The sequence below is a fragment of the Monodon monoceros genome, unplaced genomic scaffold, assembly GCF_005190385.1.
Source record: "Monodon monoceros isolate NGI ecotype Baffin Bay Population unplaced genomic scaffold, NGI_Narwhal_1 Super_Scaffold_5, whole genome shotgun sequence".
Lineage (NCBI taxonomy): Eukaryota > Metazoa > Chordata > Mammalia > Artiodactyla > Monodontidae > Monodon > Monodon monoceros.
Genome location: NW_021703782.1, coordinates 105,627,587 through 105,654,703, shown reverse-complemented (window position 1 = coordinate 105,654,703; position 27,117 = coordinate 105,627,587). Strand labels below are relative to the sequence as shown.

Sequence of the window (27,117 nt, the reverse complement as noted above, 5' to 3'; positions counted from 1 at the left end):
CATTTCTGCTTGTGTCTGAGCCAAGTAGAGCTATGTCAAGGACAAGGAGAAAATAACGGAGAAGAGAGGGGAGCTGTATTAGTTACCTACTGCTATGTAACTTATCATCCCCCCCCCCAAAATGCAGCATCTTAAAACAAGAAACATTTACTATCCCAGAGTTTCTGCGGGTCAGGAATCTTTGACTCAAGGTCCCTTACAAAACTGCAAACAGCAGAGGCTGGGGGCCCACCTCAAGGCTCAGTTGGAGGAGGATTTGCTTCCGACCTCACTCACCTGCTTATCGGCAACATTCAGCTCCTTGTGTTCTGTTGGTCAGGGCCTCCCTCAGTCCCTTTGCCACGTGTGCTTCTCCATAGGGCGGCACAACATGGCAGGTGGTTTCGTCAGGGCCAGCAAGTAAGAAAGCAAGAGAGGGCAAACATGATGGAAGCCTGTGTCTTTCTTTTTCTTTTTTTAAATATGTATTTATTTATTTTATTTTTGGCTGCATTGGGTCTTAGTTGCGGCACGCGGGATCCTCTGCTGTGGCATGCAGGCTCCTTGTTTTGTTGCATGGGCTCCAGAGTGTGTGGGCTCAGTAGTTGCGGAGCACGGGCTTAGTTGCCCCACGGCATGTGGGATCTTAGTTCCCTGACCAGGTATTGAACCCGCGTTCCCTGGACTGGAAGGTGGATTCTTAGGTACTGGACCACCAGCGAAGTCCGCAAGCCTGTGTCTTTCTATAACCTAGTCTCAGAAGTGACATCCCATCACATTTTTTCTTTTCTTTTTTTAACATTTATTTATTTGGCTGTGCCAGGTCTTAGTTGCGGTACTCAGGATCCTCGTTGCCACGTGTGGGAAATTTAGTTGTGGCATGTAGGATCTAGTTCCCTGACCAGGGATCAAACCCAGGCCCTTGGCAGTGAAAGTGCAGAGTCCTAACCACTGGACCACCAGGGAACTCCCATTTTCTTATTAAACTTAAAAATTTTTGGAATAATGTGAAATTTACCAAAAAACCTGCCAAGATAACACAGAGGGTTTCTGTTATCATCCCTCACCCAGTTTCCCCTAACGCTATCATCTTAATTTACCCTGGAATGTTTGTCAAGAGAAATCTGCTTTGGTACATTGTTATTAACGAAATTCCAGCCTTTATTCAGATTTCACTCCTGTTCACACTGATGAACAGGATCTGTTCTAGGGTCCAATCCAGGATACCACATTGCATTTTGTCAAGTCTGCTTGATTTCTCCTGGTCTGTTTCCTCTGTCTTTCCTTGCTTTTCATGACCTTGAGTTTTGAGGAGATCTGGCCAAGTATTTCGTAGAATGTCTCTCAATTCGAGTTTGTCTTTGTTTTTCCTTTGATTATGTTGGGGTTATGGATTTGGGAGTAGGAAACCACAGAAGTAGATACAGTGCCTTCCTCATTACATTATATTAGGGGGGTGCATGATCCCCATGTGACATCATCTAGGAGATTAACCTTCATCTCTTGGTTCTCTTGGTTAAACTGGTTTCTGATATATTTCCCCGCTGTAAGGTTACCGTTCTTTCCTCGTACTCTATTCTTTGGAAGTGAGTCACGAAATCCAGCCCATACTCAAGGAGTGGGGAATTAAACTCCACCTGCTGGAGGAGTATGGTAAATTAGTTGGAATTCTTCTGTAAAGATGATTTGTCCCTTCTCTCCCATTTATTCTTTATTCAATCAATTTCTTATATCAGTATGGACTTGTATACTTATATTATACTTTGAGTTGTAATCCAATACTGTTATTTATTTTGTTGCTCAAATAGTTCCAGCTTTGGGCTTCCCTGGTGGCACAGTGGTTAAGAATCTGCCTGCCAATGCAGGGGACACGGGTTCGAGCCCTGGGCCGGGAAGATCCTACATGCCGCAGAGCAACTAAGCCTGTGTGCCACAACTACTGAGCCTGCGCTCTAGAGCCCACGAGTGACAACTACTGAAGCCCGCGTGCCACAACTACTGAAGCCCACAAGCCACAACTACTGAAGCCCACAAGCCACAACTACTGAAGTCCACGTGCCACAATTACTGAAGCCCGGGTGCCTAGAGCCCATGCTCTGCAACAAGAGAAGCCACCGCAATGTCAAGCCCGCGCACCGCAACAAAGAGTAGCCCCCACTCGCCACAACTATAAAAAGCCTGCGCGCAGCAACGAAGACCCAACTCAGCCAAGAAAAAAAAAGAAAAAAGTTCCTGTTATGCCGAGTGAAGGACAAAAAGCTGACAATTTCCCTGTGGTTTGGAAAGGAAAATCTAGCGGGCAGGCCAGGCCCCCCGGGGAACACAAGGGCTGAACTCAACACGGTGGAGGGGCAAAACCTCATTTCCACAAAACAGCATCATCTGTCACACTCAGTTTGTCCAGTAGCTTGAATGCTGTTGTTCTTGTCATTTGTTTTGTGCTTGATTTGTAGTTGTGTGGTGTAGTGGCCAAGAATACAGGACTCAGGACCCTGACTGTGTATATCCAAAGCCTGGTTCTCCCAGCTGGGTGATTATGGGCAAATGACTGAGGTCTCTGAGCCTCAGTTTTCTCTTCTGTATAATGGGGACGATAAAAATCCCTATCTCGCAGGTGGTGGTAAGAACTCGGTGAGTTAATACATGTCAGGGGCACAGAGCAAGGGCACAATAAACGTGAGCTAGTACAGTTATCAAGTTCATAGATATTCAGGGAAGAGGATAACTGAAATCATCTATCACCTCTGGGGCTCTTGAGGTTTTCCCCCTTTAAATAGATGTTTTTAATATTCGAGCTGGAGGAAGTTTGGGCTGCCATGAGTGTATGGCCCACGTCCAGCCCAGCACTGTTCACGTGTGGTCTGGCATTGTGTGCCCCATCCCCAATTCTCTCCCCTCTGCCAACCCAGACTGAGATTGAGCCCTGCAGGGCAGGGAGGGTCTGTTCACCCCACATACCCTCTGTCCAGCCTGGTGCCTGGCACAAACTAGCCTCCAGTAAGCACTGGGTGAATAAATGAATGCAAGCAGGCATGAATGAATGGAAAATCCAGCAGTGTGCATGTGACTTCATTACTGAACTTCCTCTCAGGTGATCAGGGAAGGCTTCCAGGAGGAGGTGGCGTGGGGTGGGAGTTTGGTGAGGGGGGGTATTCGAAGCAGAGGAGTCAGCCTGTACGAAGGTTTGGAGACCAGGCAGCATTTTATTCCTTCTGGGAAGTGAAAGCAGATTAATCTGGGTGGAGGGAGAGGGTGAGGGCGGGAGGTCATGAGGGAGGAGGGGGCAGGCAGGTGAGCAGGGCCCAGACCACTCACCGTCAGGAGTGGGTAGACTTTGCCCTGAGCAGGAGGGGAGACAGGGCCTGGGATGGGACATCAGAGGCTAGGTGGGGAGCAAAGAAATCCCAGCTGGGCTGGTGCCCCAACCCCAAGGCTGCATATTGCTGTGTTGGCTTTGGGCAGGTTGCTTCCTCTTTCTGGGTCACAGTTCTTCCATCTGTGAAATGGGCACTGGGTTCTTATGAGGGTGGATACCATGCTGGACCACAATGTACACTCCCCTAGCCTGCTGATGGGCTGGGAGAGTCTGTCTGCTGGTTGGCAGGACAATCTGGCTTAATGTATAATTACATCCTTACAATGTTCCTAACCTTCAACTCAGCAGTTCCTTTTCTTAGAACTTATCCTGAGATAATAATTTAGGACTTGTGAAAAGATTTGGCTCATGGGATGTTCATCAGAATGTGCCTGCAATGGCAGAAAAATTGGAAACAGCCTAAATGTCCTGCATTAGGGAAATGAACATGATGCTATCAAAACTGGTGCTGAAAATTTTCATCTAATGACATGCAAAGGTTTTCATTGTACATTATGAAAAATTTTTACTGCAAAAATAAAACATCTCACTTTTAAAATATTCAAATCCTGGGCTTCCCTGGTGGCACGGTGGTTGAGAGTCCGCCTGCCGATGCAGGGGACACGGGTTTGTGTCCCGGTCCAGAAAGATCCCACATGCCGTGGAGTGGCTGGGCCCGTGAGCCATGGCCGCTGAGCCTGCACGTCCGGAGCCTGTGCTCCGCAACGGGAGAGGCCATAACAGTGAGAGGCCCGCTTACAGCAAAACAAACAAACAAACAAACAAACAAACAAAATTCAAATCCTGAAGAAAATTATAAAGTAAAAACTGAAAGGTCCCCCTCTACTCACCAATTTCTACTCTTGAAAGTTAACCACTATTAGCAGTTTATTAAATTGTCTTTCAGACTTAGATCAATGTGTACACAAACATATAAACATATATACATACCTGTACGTGTTAAACAACATATATGTAAGATGGTATCTTACTAAGAACATGCAGGGCTTCCCTGGTGGCGCAGTGGTTGAGAGTCCGCCTGCCGATGCAGGGGACACGGGTTCGTGCCCCGGTCCGGGAAGATCCCATGTGCCACGGAGCAGCTGGGCCCGTGAGCCATGGCTGCTGAGCCTGCGCGTCCGGAGCCTGTGCTCCGCAGTGGGAGGGGCCACAACAGTGAGAGGCCAGCGAATCGCAAAAAAAAAAAAAAAAAAGAACATGCAGAGTTTCTTAAAATATTATCTAATTACATATATGGTACTACATTGTTATTGTAATGGCCCCCAAAGCATCTTGCCTTCCAGCATCCATGCCCTAGTGTAGGCCCCTCTCATGTCGAATTTGGATCTGATCATGTGACATCATGATCAGGTCCAAGGGACATTAGCAAGCATGATGCAAGCAAGGGCTTGATGAGGGCTTGCACTCTGAGGCTTGTCCTTTTGAAATACTCATTCTTGGGATCCAGCCGCCATGCTGCAAGAAAGCTCAGTCTAGACTGCAGAATGATTAGCAGATACGTAGAGAGAGGCCCTGGAGGATGAGAGGCCACCTTGGAAGTTCCAGCCCAGCTAAGCTCCCAGTTGAAGGCATACACATGAGTGAGCCCTGCTGATGCCTTGTGGGGCTGAAGAACTGCCCTGTTTTGGAGTGGTAACTAAAAGATGATAGAAACATGGATTGTTCTGCAACTTTTAAAAAACCTTAACAATACATATATATATCATGAACATCCTCCTAGGTCGGTTCATATAGATCAGCTCATTCTTTTTTGTGACATTTCTTTTTTTTTTCCTTAATTAATTAATTTTTATTTTTGGCTGCGTTGGGTCTTCGTTGCTGTGCACGGGCTTTCTCTAGTTGTGGCGAGCAGGGGCTACTCTTCCTTGCGGTGTGCAGGCTTCTCATTGTGGTGGCTTCTCTTGCTGCAGAGCATGGGCTCTAGGTGCGTGGGTTTCAGTAGTTGTGGCACACGGGCTCAGTAGTTGTGGCTCGCAAGCTCTAGAGCGCAGGCTCAGTAGTTGTGGTGCACGGGCTTGGTTGTTCCACAGCATGTGGGATCTTCCCGGACCAGGGCTCGAGCCCGTGTCCCCTGCTTTGACAGGCGGATTCTTAACCACTGCGCCACCAGGGGTGTCTTTAGGATAAATTCCCAGAAGCAGAGTGGCTAGGTCAAATGGTATGCACTTGAAAAGTTTTCACAGATATGGTTAAACTGCCCTCCAGAATGGTTGTACCAGTTTGTGTTCCTACTCACAGTGGGTAAGCGGGCCAGGTCCCCAACCCTTATCCAAGCTTGAAAAGCCACTTAAACAGCATCATTAGGCAGCATGAGTGCGCGAAAGTGTTACAGAAGTGGCGGGGGGAGGGCGGTGAGGTGCTGGACCGTGGGGAAGATTCTGTTGCAGCTGCAGGGAGCAGGGTCTGGGGCCCCAGCCCAACCCCACCTCAGTTCCTTCCTCTTCTGCTGGGGCAGCTGTGCTCAGCACATCCTCTTTCAGTGCAGCCCTTGAAGGCGCTTCCCCAGCAGACGGGCTTCACGGGTAGGCTCAAGTTCCTCCAGCCTTGACCCCCTGCTCACTGTGACCCTCTGGCTCAGAAGGGCCCCAGCCCCAGTCCCCACCTCCTGCAAAGAGAGGAGCTTTCCAGGTTTGCCTGTGACTTTGGACAAACCTCTGATCTTTTCGGAGCCCATAACTGCTTTTGAAAAAATGTGGGGACTTCCCTGGTGGTCCAGTGGTTAAGACTCTGCACTCCCAGTGCAGGGGGCCCGGGTTCAGTCCTGGTCAGGGAACTAGATCCCACGTGCCACAACTACGAGTCCTCATGCCACAACTAAAGATCCTGCATGCTGCAACTGAAGATCCCTCGTGCTGCAACTAAGACCCGGCGAAGCCAAATATATAAATAAATAAATATTTAAAAAAAAAGAAAGAAAAAATGTGGCTGATAACAATACCAGTCTTTGGGTACTGTTCTTTATTCCTTCACTAAACATTTCTCTCTCTCTCTCTCTCTCTTCCTTCTGAAAACATCCTAAAGAAGCATCCTGGTCTCTTGGTCCCCATGGTCTAATGGGAGGCAGAGCCAGACCAGGTAACTGCATAGGTATCTATTTTTGTGTACTTGTATGTGGGGAATATGTTATCTGAAATCAAGTGCAAGTACGCAGGAACCTGATTTAGCTAGAGGGTGGGCAATGAGACAGCCATTGAGTTGAGATCATAGGATGAAGCTGCTAAAAGAGTGGAGAGCAGGGTAACTGCATTCCTGGTGGGTGGAACGCCTTGTGCAAAGGCCCCGAGGTGGGAGGGGCATGTCACATTCATTTCTGGGACTGAAAGAACGCAAGTGCAGAGAGTGAAGGGGAGAGAGGACTCAGATAAGACCCAAGGGGTTAACAGGATCACACTCTCCTTATGGACCAGTGTTGACCTTTAAACTAAGAACACTAGGGAGCCATTGACTGATGGTGAGAAGATTAAACGAGATAACATCTTGTAAATTTCTTAACCCACAAATAAATGTTGTTATTATTATTATTAGTTTTAACTTTCTCCACCCTCCTGGGTATCAGGCCAGAAAATTCTCTTTGATCCCAAAAGGCCCGACTAGTCTGGGTCAGCTGTGTCCCTTGACTGGGAAGGCCCCCAGAAATAGCCCTAATGTTTTCAGAAATTGGAGTCCAAATCCAGAAAGCATCAGTAACTTGTCCCCAAGGTCACCCAGGGAGGCAACGTCGGGAACCCAGTTCTCGACTCCACGCCCAGTGCTTTTGCCAAAAGCAAGTTCTCATCACCTCCCTGCCCTGCTTGAAACCCTCAAAGGCTCCCCACTGCCTCCAGAAAGCCCACAGCCTGGCACTCAAGGCCCTCTGCTTGGGGTTATCTCTCCCTGGCATGAACCCGCACCAAAGTGAAGGGCACTGTTCAGTGTTGCCCAGAGGACGCCCGAGAGCCTGCTGCCCCACATTCACTGGTGCTGTCCCTCCGCCAGGAATTCGGGGAGTGCAGGTGCTCCGATCTCTTCCCCAGTCATTCCTGCAGCCCATGGGGGCCCCCTGTCCTATATTAGTTTCCTACGGCTGCTGTAACAAATTACCACTTAGTAGCTTAAAATAACACAAATTTATTACCTTACAGGTATAGAGGTTAGAAGTCCAAAATGGGTCTCACTGGGCTACAATCAAGGTGTCAGCAAGGCTGAATTCCTTCTGGAGGCTCTAGGAGACAGTTCCAGCTTCTAGAAGTTTCCTGCATTCCTTGGTTCATGGCCCCTTCCTCCATCTTCAGAGTCAGCTGTACAGGTCTGAGTCCTTCTCATGCTACCATCTCTCTGGTTTTTCCTTCAGTCTCTCTCTTTCTCACTGAAGGATCCTTGTAATTACATTGGATGTAACCACACTCAGATAATCCCGGATAATCTCCCTATTTTAAAGTCAGCTGATTAGCAACTTCAATTCCATTTGCAACCTTAATTCCACTTTGCCAGGTAACCTAATGTATTCACACTAATCACAGGATTGCAATGTGGACATTGTGGAAATTCCCTGGCAGTCCAGTGGTTAGGACTCGGCGTTTTCACTGCTGGGGCCCGGGTTCGATTCCTGGTTGGGGAACTAAGATCCCACAAGCCCCCAAAGCAGTTGCCCTCAGGTAGGAACCCAGGAGGGAGTGGGTGCTCCCTACATTTCTAGAGAGGAAACAAAGGCTCTTAACAGCACACCGTTGTGGAATGTGTTTGAGTTGGTAACCGAGCTTTCACATACTTGGGGGTAAGTCGTATTTGTTTTGCTCCACATCTGAGAAAACTGTGGTTAGAAAGGTCAAGTGGCTGACCCAAGGTCACAGGTAAGAAATGAATATTGCAGGGCTCACCCCCAGACCTGACCCCCAGCTCCTCCCTTCTTCCCCAACCCTCCCTGAATGGTCTCACCCTCCCCAGACCATCTTAGTGATTTTCCAAGGCTGCTCCAAGGGAGTCCTGTGGCCAATTCACCCTTATTTCTGGCTGTTGGCCAAAAGTCAAGGGGTCATACTTGAAAGACTTCCTCAAACCCTGCAAGTCATGCCTCTAGAGGTTTCCGCCTGAACTAGAAGTAGGACTGTTTCCTACACACTGCCAACAGGGCTGTAATGGGTGCAGGTTTCCAGGGGAGTTTTTTGTCAATGTGTTTCAAAAGCTTTAAAAATGTACATCCCGGGCTTCCCTGGTGGCGCAGTGCTTGAGAGTCCGCCTGCTGATGCAGGGGACACGGGTTCGTGCCCCAGTCCGGGAGGGTCCCACGTGCCGTGGAGCGGCTGGGCGCGTGAGCCATGGCCGCTGAGCCTGTGCGTCCGGAGCCTGTGCTCTGCAACGGGAGAGGCCACAACAGTGAGAGGCCCGCGTACCGCAAAAAAAAAAAAAAAAAAAAAAATGTACATCCCTTTTACCCATGATGTCACATGAAGGAAATGAACAAATGCAGAAGGAAATCAACATCACAGCAATAGGGAGAATAGCGAAAAATCAAAGCCAACCTAGATGTCCATCAATAGTGTCTCGATGAAATAAAAGGATGGATCCAATATTGTGGTCCCACATGGTGATTTAAAATGACAATGTACTGGGACTTCCCTGGTGGTGCAGTGGTTAAGAATCTGCCTGCCAATGCAGGGGACACGGGCTCGAGCCCTGATCCGCGAAGATCCCACATGCCGTGGAGCAACTAAGCCCGTGCTACTGAGCCTGCGCTCTAGGGCCTGCAAGCTCGTGTGCCACAACAAGGACGCAATGCAGCCAAAAATAAATAAACAAAATAAATAAATAAAAATGACAATGTAGGACCCACCAAGGTCATGTGACTTTTCTGTACTGTTAAACTTCATTGTAATAAAATGAGAGGAAAAAAATGACAATAAAGGTGTACAAAGATGGCCTTGAATAAGCACATGAAAATATGCTCTGGTCCATAGTCACCAGGGAAACACAAATTAAAGCCATGACAAGATATTACTACACATCTATTAGAATAGCTAAAATTAAAAAGATTCACCATATCAAATATTGGCAAAGATGTAGAGTCACGGGAAATCACATACAGTGCTGGTGGGGGTGTAAAATGGTATAACCATTTTAGAAAACACCCTGGTAGTTTCTTTTTTTTAAAATAAATTTATTTATTTTTGGCTGCGTTGGTGTTCGTTGCTGCATGCGGGCTTTTCTCTAGTTGTGGCGCACGGGCTTCTCATTGCGGTGGCTTCTCTTGCTACAGAGCACAGGCTCTAAGGCTCTAGGGCGCACAGGCTTCAGTAGTTGTGGCACATGGGCTCAGTAGCTGTGGCACATGGGCTTAGTTGCTCCATGGCATGTGGGATCTTCCTGGACCAGGGTTCGAACCCATGTCCCCTTCATTCGCAGGTGGGTTCTTAAACACTGCGCCACCAGGGAAGTCCCACCCTGCTAGTTTCTTAAAAAGTTAAACATACACTTATCACATGATTCAGCCATTCCATTCTAAGGTATTTACCCAAGATAAATAATAGTGTAGGTCCATACAAAAACTCATATATAAATGTTTACAACAGCTTTATTTGTAATAGGTCCAAACTGGAAACAACTCAAATGTCCATCAACAGATGAATGGATAAGCAAACTGTGGTGTAGCCACACAATGGAATATTACTTAGCAATAAAAAGAAATGAACTATCAATCCATACAACATGGGTGCATCTGAAGATAATTACGCTAATTATTTAGAAGCCAGATAAAAAAGAGTACATACTGTATGATTCCATTTATATAAAATACTACAAAATGCAAATTCATCTGCAATGACAAAAAGCAGGATCAGTGGTTGCTGGAGTGTGTGTTGAGGGGGGAGTCTGGGAAGTGGCCGGAGGAATTACAAAGTGGCACAAGGGAAGTTTTATTGGGGGGAGTATACGTTCATCATCTTGAATGTGGTGATGGACTCGTATACATATGTTGAAATCTATATCATACACTTTAAATATGTGTAGTTTATTGCATGTCAATTACTCAGTAAAGCTATTTTTTTAGAAAAGATGCCCTCCTCCCGGTTTTAAATAATCACTAGGGACGTAATGTACAACATGTTAAATGTAATTAATACTGCTGTATGGTATATATGAAAGTTAAGAGAGCAAATCCTGAGTTCTCATCACAAGGAGAAAACATTTTCTATTTCTTTAATTTTGTAACTATAGGGATGCTGGATGTTCACTAAGCTTATTGTGATAATCATTTCTTTTTTTTAAAAAAATGTATATTTTATTTTATTTTTTTGGCCGCGCCCCGTGGCTTGGCTGGGGAGGATCCTAGTTCCCGGACCAGGGATCGGTTTGGAGTCCTAACCACTAGACCACCAGGGAATTCCCCAATCATTCCACGATGTATGTAATTCAAATCATTATGCTTTACACCTTAAGCTTATACAATGCTGTATGTCAATTATATAATAAAACTGGAAGAAAAAAAGTGCGCTCTTGATACATTGATAAATTTTTAAAAAGGGGGCGGGCAGATTCCAACGGTATACACAGTCTGATTTTCTTTCTGGGAGGAAAAAAAGGCGTTTGCTTGCTGTGTACATTTCCTGGGTGATGGGATCAGAAGTGAAGTAGACTTTTTTCTTTAAACTTTTCTGCATTTGCGTAACGGTTTTTAACAACCACACGTTTGCATTTATATTTTATAATAAATAAAACAACTTCCATTTTGCAGGAGGAAAATCGACTAAGCAGGGTCTAGCCCCGCCCACCCCCGGAGGCTCCTCCCCCTGTCCCGTCCGGTACAGCTGGAGGCTGGGAGTTGACCGAGACTCAAGAGCTGCCTGCGAGCTGGTCCCCGCGCGCAGCGGTCCCCAGGGCAGTGACGAGAGCAGCCCTGCAGCTGCTTCCCGGAAAGCCCAAGGGTCAGCCTGGGCTAGACCAGTAAATCACCCCAGGAAGGGGCCCGAGCATTTCCTCTGCAGAGGGAGGGCAGCGAGGCGGGGAAATGCGTACAGGGTTTGGATGAGTAAGGGGCCCCCCACACATGCTTGGGTGAGGGATTAAGCGGGTGGGGATTTAGAAAGAAGAGGCAGTGCAGCCCAGCTCCCAAGGAACCAAAACAGGCACCTGGAAAACCAGCAGGACCTTCCTGAGTTCTTGGTGCCAGGGGCTCCCCGCTTCACTGTCTGCTTCCCTGGGCCTGTGGCTGGTGGGTAATTCACCGGCCACCGAAGAGTAGTTCTGAGCCAATTTCCCAAGACAGAACCTCATTGGCCCATCTTGGGTCACGTGGCACACAGCCTTGATCCAGCCAATGGGGAAGGGTCAAGTATACTAAGATGCCTTCCAAAGGGTTCTCAGGGAAGGGGCAGGGGCCGGCTGGATCGCTCCTCAAAGGCTGTCCACTACACTCCACGAGCACACACGAACACAAAAAAATCTGACTGAGTGGTTTAGCCTCCAGACAGCATGGTGCCTCCCTATGTGTGGCAGCTGTCCTGAGGGGCCCAAGTATTAGAAGGACAGCCTGGTCCAAGCCCCCTCCCATGGAGCAGATCCCCACCCAGGTCTGTGCACATCCCTGGTGACAGCTGCTAAGTCACCTCCCCCAGGGCAGCAATGGCAGAAGTCCTCTGAGGACTCTGAACAAGGCTATGCGGAGAAAGGTCAGCTATGTCAGTAGGAGCAGGTATGAAAAGATACGCACGGGGTGGACAGAGGAGTCAAGATAATGGTGATGGGGCTTCCCTGGTGGCGCAGTGGTTGAGAGTCCGCCTGCCGATGCAGGGGACGCGGGTTCGTGCCCCGGTCCGGGAAGATCCCACATGCCGCGGAGCGGCTGGGCCCGTGAGCCATGGCCGCTGAGCCTGCGCGTCTGGAGCCTGTGCTCCGCAACGGGAGAGGCCAGAACAGTGAGAGGCCCGCATATCGCAAAAAAAAAAAAAAAAAGATAATGGTGATGGCTCTTGACCATCACCAGAGCTGCAGTGTCATCGCGGCAACGCTGACGCAGCGACCACCACAGCAAAGCACAGCAAGTCATACCTTCGACAGGCTAAGCACGCAGGAGGACCCCAAGTAGGAAGCCACCAGTGCCTGCTACACACAGACGATCAGAGCCCGTTGTCTAACTACTAGCGTTTAATGCTAACATTCACACTGATCCAGCACCTTCAACAGGCCAGGCACTCATTCTAAGCACCTCATATATTACATCCTCTCATGCAGCCCTCCTAACAACTCCAAGAGGTAGGTACTATTACCCCCATTTAATTTATTTATTTGGCTGCGCCACGCGGCATGTGGGATCTTAGTTCCCCAACCAGGGATTGAACCCGTGCCCCCTGCAGTGGAAGCACAGAGTCTTAACCACTGGACCTCCAGGGAAGTCCCCTATTACCCCCATTTTACAGATGGGAAAAGTAGGTACAAAGAGATTCAGTAAATTGCCCCGGTTCACAGGGGTGGGATTCAAACCTGGGCAGCCTGGCTTTGATGTCATGCTCGTAACCACTGCCCCTTCAGGTGCTGGCATGTGTCTGACACTGTTCCAGGCACTGGGATACAGACGTCCTCCTTGTGGGCCTGGGGAAAATGATGCAAATAGCAATGACCCACATCAGGAGCTGTCGCTGTTGTTTTAAGAGCTGCAAGCTTGGTACTCTAAGAGAATCTAGAAAGGGACTATCCTTGCTTGGAGGGATCCGGGAGGGCTTCCCTGCAGAAGTGATGCTGAAGCTGAGGTCTACAGAGTGACAAGGAGTGAGGGAGGCAAAGCAGAGTACACAAGGCAGAGTCTATGGTAGGAAGAGGTCCAGGTGAGAGGGAACCACATGTACAGCATGCCCGAGATTAGGTAAGAGCTTTGCTGAGGGTCACCCCAGGCAAAGGTGAGAAGGCATGATAATGACCCTGCCCTGGCCTCCAGGTGACTGGCCCTGCCTCTCTGTGACCCTGCCTCACCTCCCCAGTCACCGTCAAATGCCCGCAGCTGTCTGAGGTGGCAGCAGGACAAGCCCGTGGATGTATTCAATCGCTGTTTGCTACCAAGCGGCCCGGAAGGACGCTAATCACTTTAGTGCCCAGTTTGCGGGAGTCATGATGATTCAGGGAAAAAGCTACTTGCTGGATTCTGGAAGGGTATTCAGCCGATCCGCCTACCCAAGCGTAGAGATGCTAATTAGACGCCAGTCTGGCCACTGGTCACCTCGAGAGTGGGGCCCCAGTGGTCTGTGGAGCAGCCCTGGCGTCTTTCCAAGGGCTTATTGTGGTCACTGGGGCTTTCCTAAATGAGTTCAAGAGCAAACGCTGGGGTTTTCGAGAAGTGCTTCAGCCTCAGCATCTGACGACATCCTCGACAAGAATGGTCAATTTCTGGACCCCAACGGCAACAGAGGGGCTGTCAACACGGGAGGCTGGGTCACTCTTGAGGGTCAGGCACCACTCAACAGGGCAAGACGGTGGCTTGGGCTCATACTAACCAGCTGGGCAGAGGTGGTAACAATTATGTGAGGGCAGGGAACTCACCGTCTCCCGCTCTTCAGGCAAAGCTGGTTTTGCCTTCTTGGAGGGAATGTTTAAAATGCTCTTGACTGTTGGCCCAGAGATTTCACATCTGGAAATTTCCCCTCCTGGGATCCTCCATCAGCACACAGGGGGCATTTACAAGGGTGCTCACTGCAGTGGCTTGAAGTAGTTAAAAACTGCAAGCACTGCAAACATATCCTGATGGAACTGGCTAAATCTAGTGTGGATGTCCTCACCATGGACAACTGCAGTCCCCAAAGAGAATGTTCCAGCAAGGGGAAACCTCTAAGAGTCACTTTTAAGTAAAACAAAACAAAACAACCTAAAAGTGACAAAACAATGTGTATTGTATTATTCCATTTTTCTTTCTTTCTTTCTTTCTTTCTTTCTTTTTTTTTTTGTTTAAGATGCCAGTATTACAAGCTTTAAAACAGCTACCTGAAGCATCTTAATGGAGGTCATCTCTGGGAGGGGGCATCACAGGGGACTGTCACTTTTTAAACTTTCACTTTCTAGAGCATGAAATTGTGCTGTTTGAAATTTTTTTTAACATCCTTATTGGAGTATAATTGCTTTACAATGGTGTGTTAGTTTCTGCTTTATAACAAAGTGAATCAGCTATACATATACACATATCCCCATATCTCCTCCCTCTTGCGTCTCCCTCCCACCCTCCCTATCCCACCCCTCTAGGTGTTCACAAAGCATCGAGCTGATCTCCCTGTGCTATGCGGCTGCTTCCCACTGGTTATCTATTTTGTGCTGCTTGAATTTTTCAAAGATGAGCATGTGTTACTTTTGCTTTGAGATCGTTATTTTTTTTTTGGCCACGCTGTGTGGCTTATAGGATCCTAATTCCCGACCAGGGATCGAACCTGGGCCCCTACAGTGAAAGCACCAAATCTTAACCACTGGGCCGCCAGGGAACTCCCTGAGATCTTTCTTTTTTAATGTAAGCATTGACCACTGTAAACTTGCCTCTTATTACTGCTTTCATTGGAGCCCATAAGTTTTGGTCTGTTGTGTTTTTGTTTTCATTTGTTCTCAAGATAGTTTCTCATTTCCCTTGAGATTTCTTCTTTGACCCATTGAGTGCTTAAGAGTGCGCTGTTTAATTTCCACATATTTGTGAATTTTCCAGTTTTCCTCCTGCCACTGATTTCTCGTTTCAGTCTGCTTCAGAGCATGTGCTACATTTGAGATCAGCACAGCAGTGACTAAAAAGAGAAAGAGAAAGTCTGGATAACACGGTGGTGAAGAGCTCAGGCCCAGGATCCAGACTGCCTGGATTTGAAGTCAGCTCCATCATCGATTACCCGTATGACCTTGGGCATGATATCACCTGTCTGTGCCTCAGTTTCTTCATCTGTGAAATGGGACATACCTCATGGGACTGTTGTGAGGATCGAAAGAGTTCATCTGCTAAAAACCTTAGATCAGTGCCTGGAGCACATACTAAGGCTCAGGGAAGTGTCAGCTGTGATGATGGGGGGAGGACGGGACAGTGACAACGGCACAGTCTAGAGGCTGTTTCCGCTGAGCCTTGTATGGTGGCCACAAGCATGTACAATGGAGCTCCCTGCCCTCCAAGAGCAAGAGGGCCCCTGAGCCCCAGCATGATGCTTACCCCGTGGAAGGATTAGTGTCAGTAGTGTTCTGTGTTCATTTGTTCCTTCCTTCTTTCTTCCACTCACTCACCGGCCCCCTGTTATGTGCTTGGCCTGGGAGGGGGAATGGACATGAACTCTTCTGTGAAATGGGGATAACGATTGTCTTAGTCTGTTCTGGCTGCTATAACAAAAACACCCCAGACTGGGTGGTTTACAAACAACAGAAATTTATTTCTCACAGTTCTGAAGTCAGGTAAGTCCAGGATCAAGGTACTGGCAGATTCGGTGACTGGTGAGAGCCTGTCTTCTTGCTGTGTCCTCACATAGCAGAAGGGGCAGGGGAGCTCTCTGGGATCTCTTTTATAAGGGCACTAATCCTATTCATGGGGACTCCACCTCATGACCCAAGCACCTCCAAAAGGCCCCACTGTCAAATACAATCACGCTGGGGGTTAGAGTTTCAACATATGACTTTGAGGGGGTGGAAACAAACATTTGGTCTATAGCAGTGATGGAACCCCCTGCAGACTGTTGGCTTTTGAGGAGAACTTAGGAGCACAGGGCCTAGCCTGGGGCATGGGCCCCCAGGGTGAGGCCAATACACAGAAGCTGTTGCTTAGACAAAGAGAAGTGACAGCATCAGAGCATCAGGGCCTCCTTGAAAGCCAACCCCCTTGCAGGAGAATGGTCAACGCTGCCCTGCCTTGGGCCCACATCACTGTATCGCTGTGCTGATTTCAACCCTCCCCGCCAACAAAACCTCAGGGAGGTCACCACTCTTACCCAATTGTTCACACTTGTACCCCCAGTGCTTACATCACTGCGTGGCACAGAATGGACACTCAGTTTTTGATCTAGTCGAACAGGCACTATTCAAAAGCACTTTACAAAAATCATTACTCATAACATCCCTGGGAAATAGGTACTATATTTCCATTTTAGAGATCAGGAAACAGAGGCATAAAGAGGTTACATAACTTGTCCAAGGTTACACAGCCAAGTAGTGGCAGAGTTGGAATTTGAACCCTGGGAGGTATTTGTTGAAGGAAGGAAGGAAGGAAGGAAAGGGTGAGGGGCAGGGTCTGGGGTCTGTAGTTCTGAAACGCAGAATCAGAGAACAGGGCCCTTAGCAAACATCAATCTCCACCCCACTCCCCTGCTGTTCTACAAGTGGGCAGTGGGGACTAAGGTCTGGGAGGGTGGGGCCCTAAAGCCAAGCAGGAGAGTAAAATTCGGGATTCCCAGTTCCCAGTCAGGAGTTTGGGATGCGTTAGAAAATCCCAAGTGTTGAATTCCTCACTGTCACTGGAAAGAGTTTCATAGTGAGTTGAGTGGAAGGGACAGGTTACAAAACACGGTGTGATGTTAATAGCTAACATTTGATGAGTGCTTCCCCTGTGCCAGGTAATTTACAACGCCCTTTATGTACATTACTACCTTGTAGAATCCTCAAAAGAATTTCATGAGGTAAGTATGGTCACTAAACCCATTTTACAGCTGTGAAAATTGAGGCTCAGTGTCTCCAAGCGACTGGCTCCTGGTCATGGAGCTAATGAGTGAAGGAGTCTGGGACTCATACCCTGGTCCCTGCTGCAGCCCCTGTCCCCCACTGATCCCCCAGTGCCTCACCACTAAATGGCACCACTGATGATTTTCACATTTAAAAATAATAGCTGTTATTATATAGAGAATGGATAAACAACAAGGCTCCACTGTATAGCACAGGGAACTATATTCAATACCCATATATATATATATATGACTGAATCCCTTTGCTGTACCACAGAAATTAACACAACATTGTAAATCAGCTATACTTCCATTAAAAAAGATAGCTGCTGACAGTAACACCAGGCACTGTGGCTAAGAAATCATAAAATAAGCAGAGCTCAGCAAGGGCTAAAGGGCTGCGTGTATGCCTAAGAGGTAGGGAGTTACCTAAGAGGACAGGGAGGTGACCTGGGAACACCTCTTCTCAGTAAACACAGCCCTGATCACTGGGTGAAAGGTGTCGGACTCCTGACCAGTTATGTAAGTTCAGGGTCCACCTGCCGACTCCTGGTCTGCTGGGTGGGGGTCTGAAAAGTTTCAGAAGACCAAGCCTAGATCTGGAGGTCCCCTTCGAGGTCGCCTAGCACACGGTCAGTCTGCCTGAGAAAGGCCTCAGCCAAATCCCTCCCTCTACCCTGGTCGAGGCCAACAGGGCCACAGTGACACTTCCCAGAAATGGGACTTCTGCCTGCCCTTTCAGGAAACGCTCAGAGGCCCCCTCCATGGCTTTCATTTGACTTTGCACAAAAGGAATTCAACTGGACTCTATTTCCAGAGTGGCTCTGTGCCATACACTTTCCCCTCATAACTTGTATAACCGTGCAAAGGTGTCATTATCTCCATTTTATGGGTGAGGACACTGAAAGAGGTTAATAACTTGCTTGAAGCAATAGATCTGGGATTTTTTTTTTTCTTTTTCTTTTTGTTTTTTTTAGGGCTGGGATTTGAACCCAGGTTGCTTTAAACAAAAGGAAGGCCCTGGGAACTGTGTGTTCATGATGTATCTTGAGATACAGGTGGCAGGCAGAGAAGGGGAAGTTAAAGAGGCTAAACTCCGTTTTTTTTTTGGCCACACGCTGCTTGTGGGATCTTAATTCCCCGACCAGGGATTGAACCCGGGCCCTTGGCAGTGAGAGCACCAAGTCCTAACCACAAGGCTGCCAGGGGATTCCCGAAATTCCAGAATCTTCCAGGCCATGTAGGGAGCTGGCTTGGAATAATCACATCATTCTCTCTCTAAAACCTTCCCTGGCTCCCCTTTACCTTTAGCATAAAGCACAACCTCATTAACACGGCCTGCAAGGCTCTCCTGTAGGATGGGGCCTGCCTACCTTTCTAGGCCTGCCCTCGCCTCTCACAGATCCTGGGCTCCTACATTCTCTCAGCTTAGTCTTTCCTCTCCACCAACTCCCCTCTCTCCTGGCTGACTACTACCCATTGCTCAGGCTCAGGCTTACATGCTACTTCCTCAGAAAAGTCTGCCCTGACCACACACACCAGGCCAGGCCTCTTCTGTGTTCTTACTTCCCCCTGAGCTCCTCCTGACCTCCAGGTGTATCACAGCTCTCATCACTTGGGCCACATCTACATGCCTGCCACTATAGCCCCAGTCCCAGAGCAGATGGCATGATAAACATCTGTGAATGAAAAATGAATGAATGAAGTGCTTGGCAGACCTTGGAAGGCCGGGGTAGGCAACAGACAGAGCGGGAAGGTGGTGAGGTGGCTGGGCTGACCTGCAGGTTGTATTAATGACAATACTGCAAGGGTAGGGCCAGCGCTCAGAGGTGGGAACACAGGCTGAAGTTTGGACTTTGTCCCATCAGCAATCTGGAATCCTGGGCTGAAGGCATGCTGGAGCCGAAGCCCTGGTTTAAGAAAATAAGTCTGGCCTTGAAGCTGTAGGGGAAGACGGGCAGCTCTGGGGAAAGCCACCCATGGGTCTCTGGACACGATGAAAATGGTGTAAACACACTCTCATGTTTCAACCTGGGAATCTGGCCTGATTTTACACAGTGTCGGGTCAGGCATAGGGCCTTGGCCTTCACACACTCACTAATCAAATCTGGCCAACAACCCCAGGAGATAGGGACTGCTCTGGCCCCACTGGACAGATGGGAAAACTGAGGCTCAGAGAGGCTGAATGACCTTCCTCAAGTCACACAGGGACTCTCCATTGCTGCCTTAATTAAACTGTATTACAGCATACTCAGAGGTGGGGCATCTAGACCGTCCGGACTTGCACTGTGTAATACGGTAGTCATTAGCCACCTGTGGCTATCTAAGTTTTTAATTTAAATTCAATGGAGTTTAAAATTCAGTTTCTCAGTCACACTAGTCACTTTTTTTTTTTTTTTTTTGCGGTACGCGGGCCTCTCACTGTTGTGGCCTCTCCCATTGCGGAGCACAGGCTCCGGACGCGCAGGCTCAGCAGGCATGGCTCACGGGCCCAGCCGCTCCGCGGCATGTGGGGTCTTCCCGGACCGGGGCACGAACCCGTGTCCCCTGCATCGGCAGGCGGACTCTCAACCACTGCGCCACCAGGGAAGCCCTAGTCACATTTTTAAGGGCTCAATAGCCACATGTGGCTAGTGGTTACCATACTGAACAGTGCAGAGACGGAACATTTCCATCATTGCAGAAAGTTCTATTGATAGTGCTTGTCTAGACCCCGGCGGTGGACAGGTCTACAGAGACCACTCAGTTCAATGCTCTTACTTAGCAGATAGTGAAAGAGAGGCCAGGGACTGGTTCAAAGTCACACAGTGAATCAATGACAGAGGTAGAACTCAAAACCCAGGTTCCTGACTCCCAACCCAGTGCTCTCTCCACTGAAGTAGGTGGATTCCTATCTCTTAGCTGGGGTTTGGTAAGAGCTGCTGTGAGGCAAATGGACACCATAAACAAAGTCCAGTGACCACTGATTAAGTGGAAGTAATACTTGAACATTTATAACAGAGGTTGATATCCAAATATGTAATAAGCTACTACAAATAAATAACAAAAAGATGACAACTCAAAGTTTTAAAAATGGACAAAGGATACGGCCAGGCAATTTACAGAAATTCAAATTGCCAAAACAAGATGAAAAGATGCTAGTGCAAGAAATGCAAGCATGGTAGTAGAGGGTGTTTTGTTTTGTTTTGTTTTGTTTTGAAACAGATTGGTAAAGATGGAGAAAGTATGGGAACGGGCACGGTCTTATACTGCTGGTGGGAGTATAAACGGGTCCAACTTTTTGGAAGGCAGTTTGGCAGCATCTCTCAACAGTAAATATGTTAATACCCTTTGACTCAGTAATCCTTGGGCTTGAACCCAGGCTGCCTGACTCCAGATCCCGTGTTCTGAACCATGACTACTCTCCGCGAGTGATGGTCAGGCTTGGGTTGGAAAGGGCAGAGTTGGCTGATCAATGGGGAGGCTTGTGGACTTGGCCGTGGGAGGTTTAAGCAGGACAGATCACCGTGGGTGGGTTCTTTGGAGCCTTTATCTTCATGTGTGACTGGCTCAGATATTCGCAAGGAGCCTAGCACAAATCGATATGCCCTTGGTCAGCTGCTGGGGTGGCTCAGCTGTCATTCCAGTTCTGCAAATAATTGGAGTCGAGTCACCACTGAATCAGCGCTGACCGCCTGTGGCAAGCAGCGCTGGGAAAACGGCTTGGCGTGGCGCTCTGTGCTGGCTGTCAGGTGACTGAGACAGCAGGCCAGCTGGGTAGCTGCCTGCCCTCAGGGTGATTTGGGCAAGTGGCATTTTCCATCCCAACCTCAATTTCCCCTTTCTTTCTTCCTTTCATTTTCTCTTCCTTTCTTCCGTTTATTCCTCCCGCCCTCCCACCTCCCTTCCAATGAATGCCAAGTACACACCAGTTATTGTGACAGAAAACAGAAGGCCGAGCCCTCATTTCTCCGCACACAGATGGTTGGTAACTTGGGGACACAGAGCAGGGAGTGAGCATTGTGCCTGATGTGGGGGAATGGGGTGGGAGAGGATGCTTGAGCTGAAGCCTGACACTGAGTAGGTGTCACCAGGTGGGCAAGAGGACAAGGCCAGGACCTTTGAGCAGGGCTGCAGGGGTCCGAGCAGGGCAGGCAGGGAGAGGCTGAGCAATTGATTCCAGAGGGGACTGAATGCCTGGCTAAGAACTTTTTTTTTTTTCCTCTAAGAACCTTTGACTTTCTCTCACCTTCTGAGATGGCCCACACTCTGTCTGTGAAGTGTGTTTCTCCCAAGGCTGTTCTCACCTTTTGAGACGTACCGCATTCTGTCTATGGAATGTGTATCTCTCTAAAGAAATCCACTTCTTACCTAAAAAAAAAAAAAAAAAAAAAGAAAAGAAAAGAAACTTTTACTTTATCCAGAGGGTGCTGGACAAGCATGGAAGGCCTTTTGTTAATAATATCCTTATAATTATATATTATTAAATTATAAAATAAATCTATCATATTACAAAAACCAAACAATATCCCAGAATATTCATTAAAATAATAAACATTTCCCCCCCAAACCCTCTCCTTAGTTGAAAGCCTCTGGTAACAATTTAGTGTATCCTTCAAGATTCTCTTCTATGCACACATAGATCTATTTTTCTTGACAAAAATAAGCTCATCTTAAAAAAAAAAAAAAAAGCTCATCCTTTATATATTGTCTGTGCTTGCTTTTCCATAGTAGGGTGGACATCTTCCACCTTGGCACACACATCTCCAGCATCCTTCTCAATAGCTGGATAGCATCTCACTGATGATGCTTCCCTTCATTCCACAAATATGTATTTATTTAACCCTATTGGGTACTGGGTATTATCCCAGGTGCTGAGGATGGAGCAAGGCACAAAACACAGTCCTTCCCCTCAAAGACCCCCTCTTCCTACTGTCAGACATCAGGCTGCTGCCAATATTTTCGTATAATATAAAATGGTGCAGGGCTATCTTGCACATGTAACTTTGTACACATGTGTGAGTATTGCTATTGGGTAACTTACTTTTTTTTTTTTTTTACGGTACGCGGGCCTCTCACTGTTGTGGCCTCTCCCGTTGCGGAGCACAGGCTCCGGACGCGCAGGCTCAGCGGCCATGGCTCACGGGCCCAGCCGCTCCGCGGCATGTGGGATCCTCCCGGAGCGGGGCACGAACCCGTGTCCCCTGCATTGGCAGGCAGACTCTCAACCACTGCGCCACCTGGGAAGCCCTGGGTAACTAACTGTAAATGGACTTGTGCGTATTGAATTTTGATAGTTATTGGCAACGCCAAGGAGTTTTAAAATAGGAGGTGACAAGGTTAAATCTACAGTCATCCATTCACCCACCCATCCATCCATCCACACATCTATCCATTCATATATACATCCATACATATGTATGGATATATGCATATGCATGATATATATGCATCCATCTATGCATCCATCCCTTGGACAGCCATTTATTGACTGTCTATCATGTGACAGGCCATGAACTGGATGTGGGGACACCATGGGTGAGGTGTCTGATCCTGTGAAGCTCATGCTGTAACGAGAGAGAAGAAGATAGCATCACAAGAGTTTGTCTAGGGCCAGATAAAGTTAAGGATTCTCTAAGGGTACCCCCACTTTCTCCAGCTGTGATTCTGTTCTACAGGCTGGTGTCCCACGCAGTTCCTCCATTCCCCTCTACTCCTCCCTCACTCCTATTCCAGTGCTTAGTGCTCACTTACCTCCTGACTAGGAGAACCTGGTGCCATTCAGTCAAATTCAAAATGCTGGGAATATTCAAAAATTCTAGTGGGTAACTATTATCACTTCTCCACAAGTGTTCCCTCTCTCTTCCCATTGTTCTGGCTCCACCGTGGTCAGAGCCACCAGTTCCCCGTTGGAATGGCTGTAATAGCTTCCTCACCTGTCTGCCTGCCCCTGTTCTCGCCTGCTGATGATCCATCCGTTCTCCAAAGAACAGAAAGAACCGGAAACAACTTTCCAAACAACTGGAAAGAACTTTCATAAAGGTATTTTGGATCTTGTCACCAACCTGGTTACATCCTCCCATGGGGTCCTTTTGGGCTTAGACTAAAACCTAAACTCCTCCCAGGCCCAGAGGGTCCACATGAGCCGGCTGCTGCCTGACTCCATGCCTCTCTCTCCTCCCTCCACACACTCCCCTCCAGGCACACAGAGTCCTGGAAACATGCCAGCTCCTGCCTCTGCTCCCAGAGCTTCCTGTGCTTGGGGCCCCTTTCTTATGTAGGTCTGGGCTGAGATAACGCCTTGCAGAGGCCTTCCTTGATCATCTAAATCAGAACTCCCAATCCGATCATCCTCTCTCAAATTCTCCTGGGATTCCTTTTCCAGACCACTTGTCTGAATTATCTTATTAGGTACTGGTTCCCTCATATGTCCGGTCAGGGCCTCAGGGAGGAAGGACAGGCTATGCTTGGGAATTTAGGGGGCTGGAGAAGTAAGGAAGTGCCAGCCTGGAGCTCCCTGCTGACTTCTCACTCAGATCCCCATGTCCCTCCAGGCCTGAGCCTTTTGCAGGCACAGCCTCTTCTGGAAAGGTTGATATTCTTTTTTTGTTTGTTTGTTTTTTTAATATTTATTTATTCTCTTTCTTTATTTTCTTTATATTTTTGGCTGCATCGGGTCTTCGTTGTGGCACGCAGGGTCTTCGTTGCGGCGCGGGCTTCTCTCTAGTTGTGGCGTGGACTTCTCTCTAGTTGTGGTGTGCAGGTTTTTATTCTCTCTCTAGTTGTGGCAGGCGGGGTCCAGAGTGCATGGGCCCCGTTGTTTGCGGCACGCGGGTTCTAGTTGTGGAGTGCGAGCTCAGTAGTTGTGGCACCAGGGCTTAGTTGTCCCGCGGCATGTGGGATCTTAGTTTCCTGACCAGGGATCGAACCCCTGTCCCCTGCATTGGAAGGTGGATTCTTTACCCCTGGACCACCAGGGAAGTCCCAAAGGTTGATATTCTTATTCCTAATTTACAGACGAAGAAACTGTGGCTCAGAGATGGGAAAGTTTAGAGTGTCTCCTTCAAGATTCCTTCCTATGCATGCAAAACTATACCCAAAGTGTGTGTGACACAGGTGTCGGTGTTGTGTCAGCCAGATTTCGGACCCAGTTCTGTTGGCTCCAGGGCAAGCGATCCTAGCCAGACCATACTGAACCCCCTCTCGGTTTGGAATCCCTGAGCCTTGGTGTTTCAAACCAAGGCCATACTACCATTATGCAGCAGAACCAGGATCCTAACTCAGACTTGTCTCGCCCCAAATGCGGCATCCTGTCCTGGCACCTAGCTCTCTCCCTTAACCAGGACCCACCTAGGAAATGAGGGAAGGGAAACTTCCTGGGTTCCCAGCCCAGAGGCTCAGAGAGATAAATACCCCACCAGAGCTAAGTCTGGTAGCCAGGCCCACCCTGCTTCCTGTTGGAGAGGCCTGGGGTTACTCACGGTCACAGCTGAGAAGTCAGCCGGGCCTTGGGACATCCTTGGCTGGCTTCCTCCTCTGAAATCCCCTTCTGGGGTCAGATAGCCACAGGCCTTTCCCCTGTGGAGCAGGTCCAGCCAGGATTAGTGAGCACCCCCACTCCTACCCCAGTGTGAGCAGCACAGCTTAGCACTCTAGTGCCTGTGCTCCAGGGTCAGGACCCTAGTCAGGTAATTTAAATTCTCCAGGCCTCAACTTCCCTGGCTGTACATGGGGATACATAAAAGTACTGGGAGCTGCTATTATCATTCTTCTCCTATCTGGCTAACTGTGTTTTTCAAATTATGGGACAAACTGAAGAGAAGTACAGGTTGCCACCCATTTTATGGCTGGGAATCAGGAAGGAATCAGAAATCTGAGTCCTCAGATACATGTCCCAACCTAACTCATCCCCAGGTGCACTTGATTCTGTCTTTCAAATGCTTCTCGGACTCCACTTTTCCTGCAGTGCTGTGGTTCCGCTGTCATCATCTCTGGCCTGGATCACCACAACAGGCCCCTCACCCCTGTTTCCCATCTTCTCTCTTCCACACTACCTGTAGTCAGAGCAAGCTTCTTCTAACAAAAAGCAAATCTGTCTGGGTCACTCTCCCGCTCAAGACGTGTGCGTAGCTCCCCTCCTTCCTCTGATCTACAAGACTCTGCAAGATCCAGCCATTACAGGCCTTCCAGCCATACCTCTCGCCTCCTGCATCTCTCAAAGAGCCACAATGCAGGAGCATGGAGGTACTCACAGCTTTCTGTGGGCATTGCACTCTCTGGCTGCCAGGCCTCTTGAGGCTCCCTCTGCCTAGACCCTGCCTGACTCAGGGTATGCATCCTGCCAGTGGCTTGGATAACTTTGTGAGGCATTCTCTCTGAGTCCCCCTCCCCTCCACCCCTGCCTCCACTGAGCTCCCTGTTAAGTCCCCTATTACAGTCCTCATCCACCAGATTTGTCTCTGCCTGTGTCCCTGTCTGCTTCTCCACCTGATCTTGAGCTTGGCGAGGCTAGAGATGGCAGGCCCACCAGTCTCACTCCTAAATCCGAGCCTGGCTCAGGGGCACCTAAACATTTGGGGACTGAATCAATGAACTGCAATATGTTGAAGGCCTGGGAAATAAAAAGCTCCTGAATTGGTCTCTGTGTGCAGGGCAGTTAATGCAGTCAGGGAGACCAGCCATAACTAGGTAAGAAGCTAATCAACAATAAAAGGCTTTGATAGAAGCTTGGAAAGGGAGAAGATGGTTCTATCACAGGTTGCGTGATGAACTGCTTTAACTCAAGCCCTGGCGAAGGCTTTGCAGGCACTTTCCTCCTCAGTGCTGAGAAATAGAGATTCGAAGCCAAACACCTGCATGGTCTAGTTCCGGCCACCTCTCTTGGGTGTGTTTTCTGAAAAATGGGACTCGCTACCTTCCGGGCCTGATCTAGTCGTCAACGAACTCAAATCTGGAAGGACACTGGAGGGCCACTTCACCCATAGTGCTCATATTGTTTCTTCTCGTCATTGTTTCTCCTTTTCTTTTGCTCGCGCCCTCCTCTTTGCCGCCCTGCCGGCCCCGGCTTTCCGCCCTGCGACCTCCCACTGCCTCCCCAGGGCCCCTAGCCTTTTCTCTCCGCTCCGCCCGGACCGAGGAGGCGGGCCCAGATGGGAGACGCACCAATCCGAACGCCTCGAGCTGCCGCGGCCTCCAGCGAGTCCCGCCCCACGCCGCCGTCCGCCAATCGCACTCCGCTCCCGCCCCGCCGGGCCGCCCAATCGTGGGCGGGCTGAGCCCCCGGCGCCCCGCCCCTCCCGCGCTCAGCGGCGGCTCCGCGGGCGGCCGCGCTGGGCCTCGGCACTCTCCGAGCTGGGCCGCGCAGGGTCTGGCGGGCGGTGGCGTCGGGATCGCAGGCGGCGGCGCTGCTGCTCGCGGGGCTGCTGGCCAGAGGCGGCGGGTGAGGCGGGTGAGGTGGGCGCCACCGGCCGGCCGGAGGGGCGCCTCAGCTCCGCCGGGGCCCGCGGAGCGGGACCCGCGGAGCGGGACCCAAGACCGAGGAGGAGGCGGCGCCCCTGCTGCCTGGAGCCCGGCCCGGTGCCCGCCGGGAGGGGGCAGTGGCCTGACGTTCCTGGCCCGGAGCGTCCCCGACGCGCCTCCCGGGGAGGTCCCCAGAGCTCCCGGCCGCCCCCTGGGGGTGCTCTCAGCCTCCCAGGACTTACCTGCGCGGCTGCCTGGCACCCAGGAGCGGGAGCGTGGGCGCGGCGTGGGCGCCTACCCCCGGCCGCCAGCGGGGCGGGGGCGGGGCCGCCCTCGGCCTCACCGGGCCGCCCATCGCTCTCAGTCTCACCGGTCCGCCCGCCGCGTCCAGTCGCGCGGCGTGAGCTCCCCAGGGACCGCGGCTCGGGATGCTGTCCGCCAGCGCGGCCGCTCGCGCGCCGCCCGCCACCCCTTCCCTTGACTCCTGGGCCATGCCCCAGTGTTTACATGCCGGTGAAGCCCTCGGCCACTCCGAACCCCTCCAAGCCCCAGCTCCCCGAGGGTGAAGCCAGCCGGCCTGCGACCTGGACTGGTAGTTCAGACCAGGGCCCTCCGGACTCAGATCCCCATCCGCTCTGCCGCCTCAGCTACCATCTGGGCGGGATCCGGCTCTGGTGTTTTGAGGAGGGGGTGTGGTGTAGGGAA

At 49.6% G+C, this 27,117-nt stretch overlaps 1 long non-coding RNA gene across 1 annotated transcript; it reads right to left on the bottom strand.

Annotated features, from left to right (window-relative positions):
- Positions 1–20,157: 20,157 nt before the first annotated feature.
- LOC114883781 lies at positions 20,158–21,318 on the bottom strand. The gene is made up of 2 exons (XR_003790673.1): positions 21,203–21,318; positions 20,158–20,602 (listed from the first exon to the last, which is right to left on the bottom strand). It is a non-coding gene; the product is annotated as an uncharacterized LOC114883781 (long non-coding RNA).
- Positions 21,319–27,117: the final 5,799 nt, after the last annotated feature.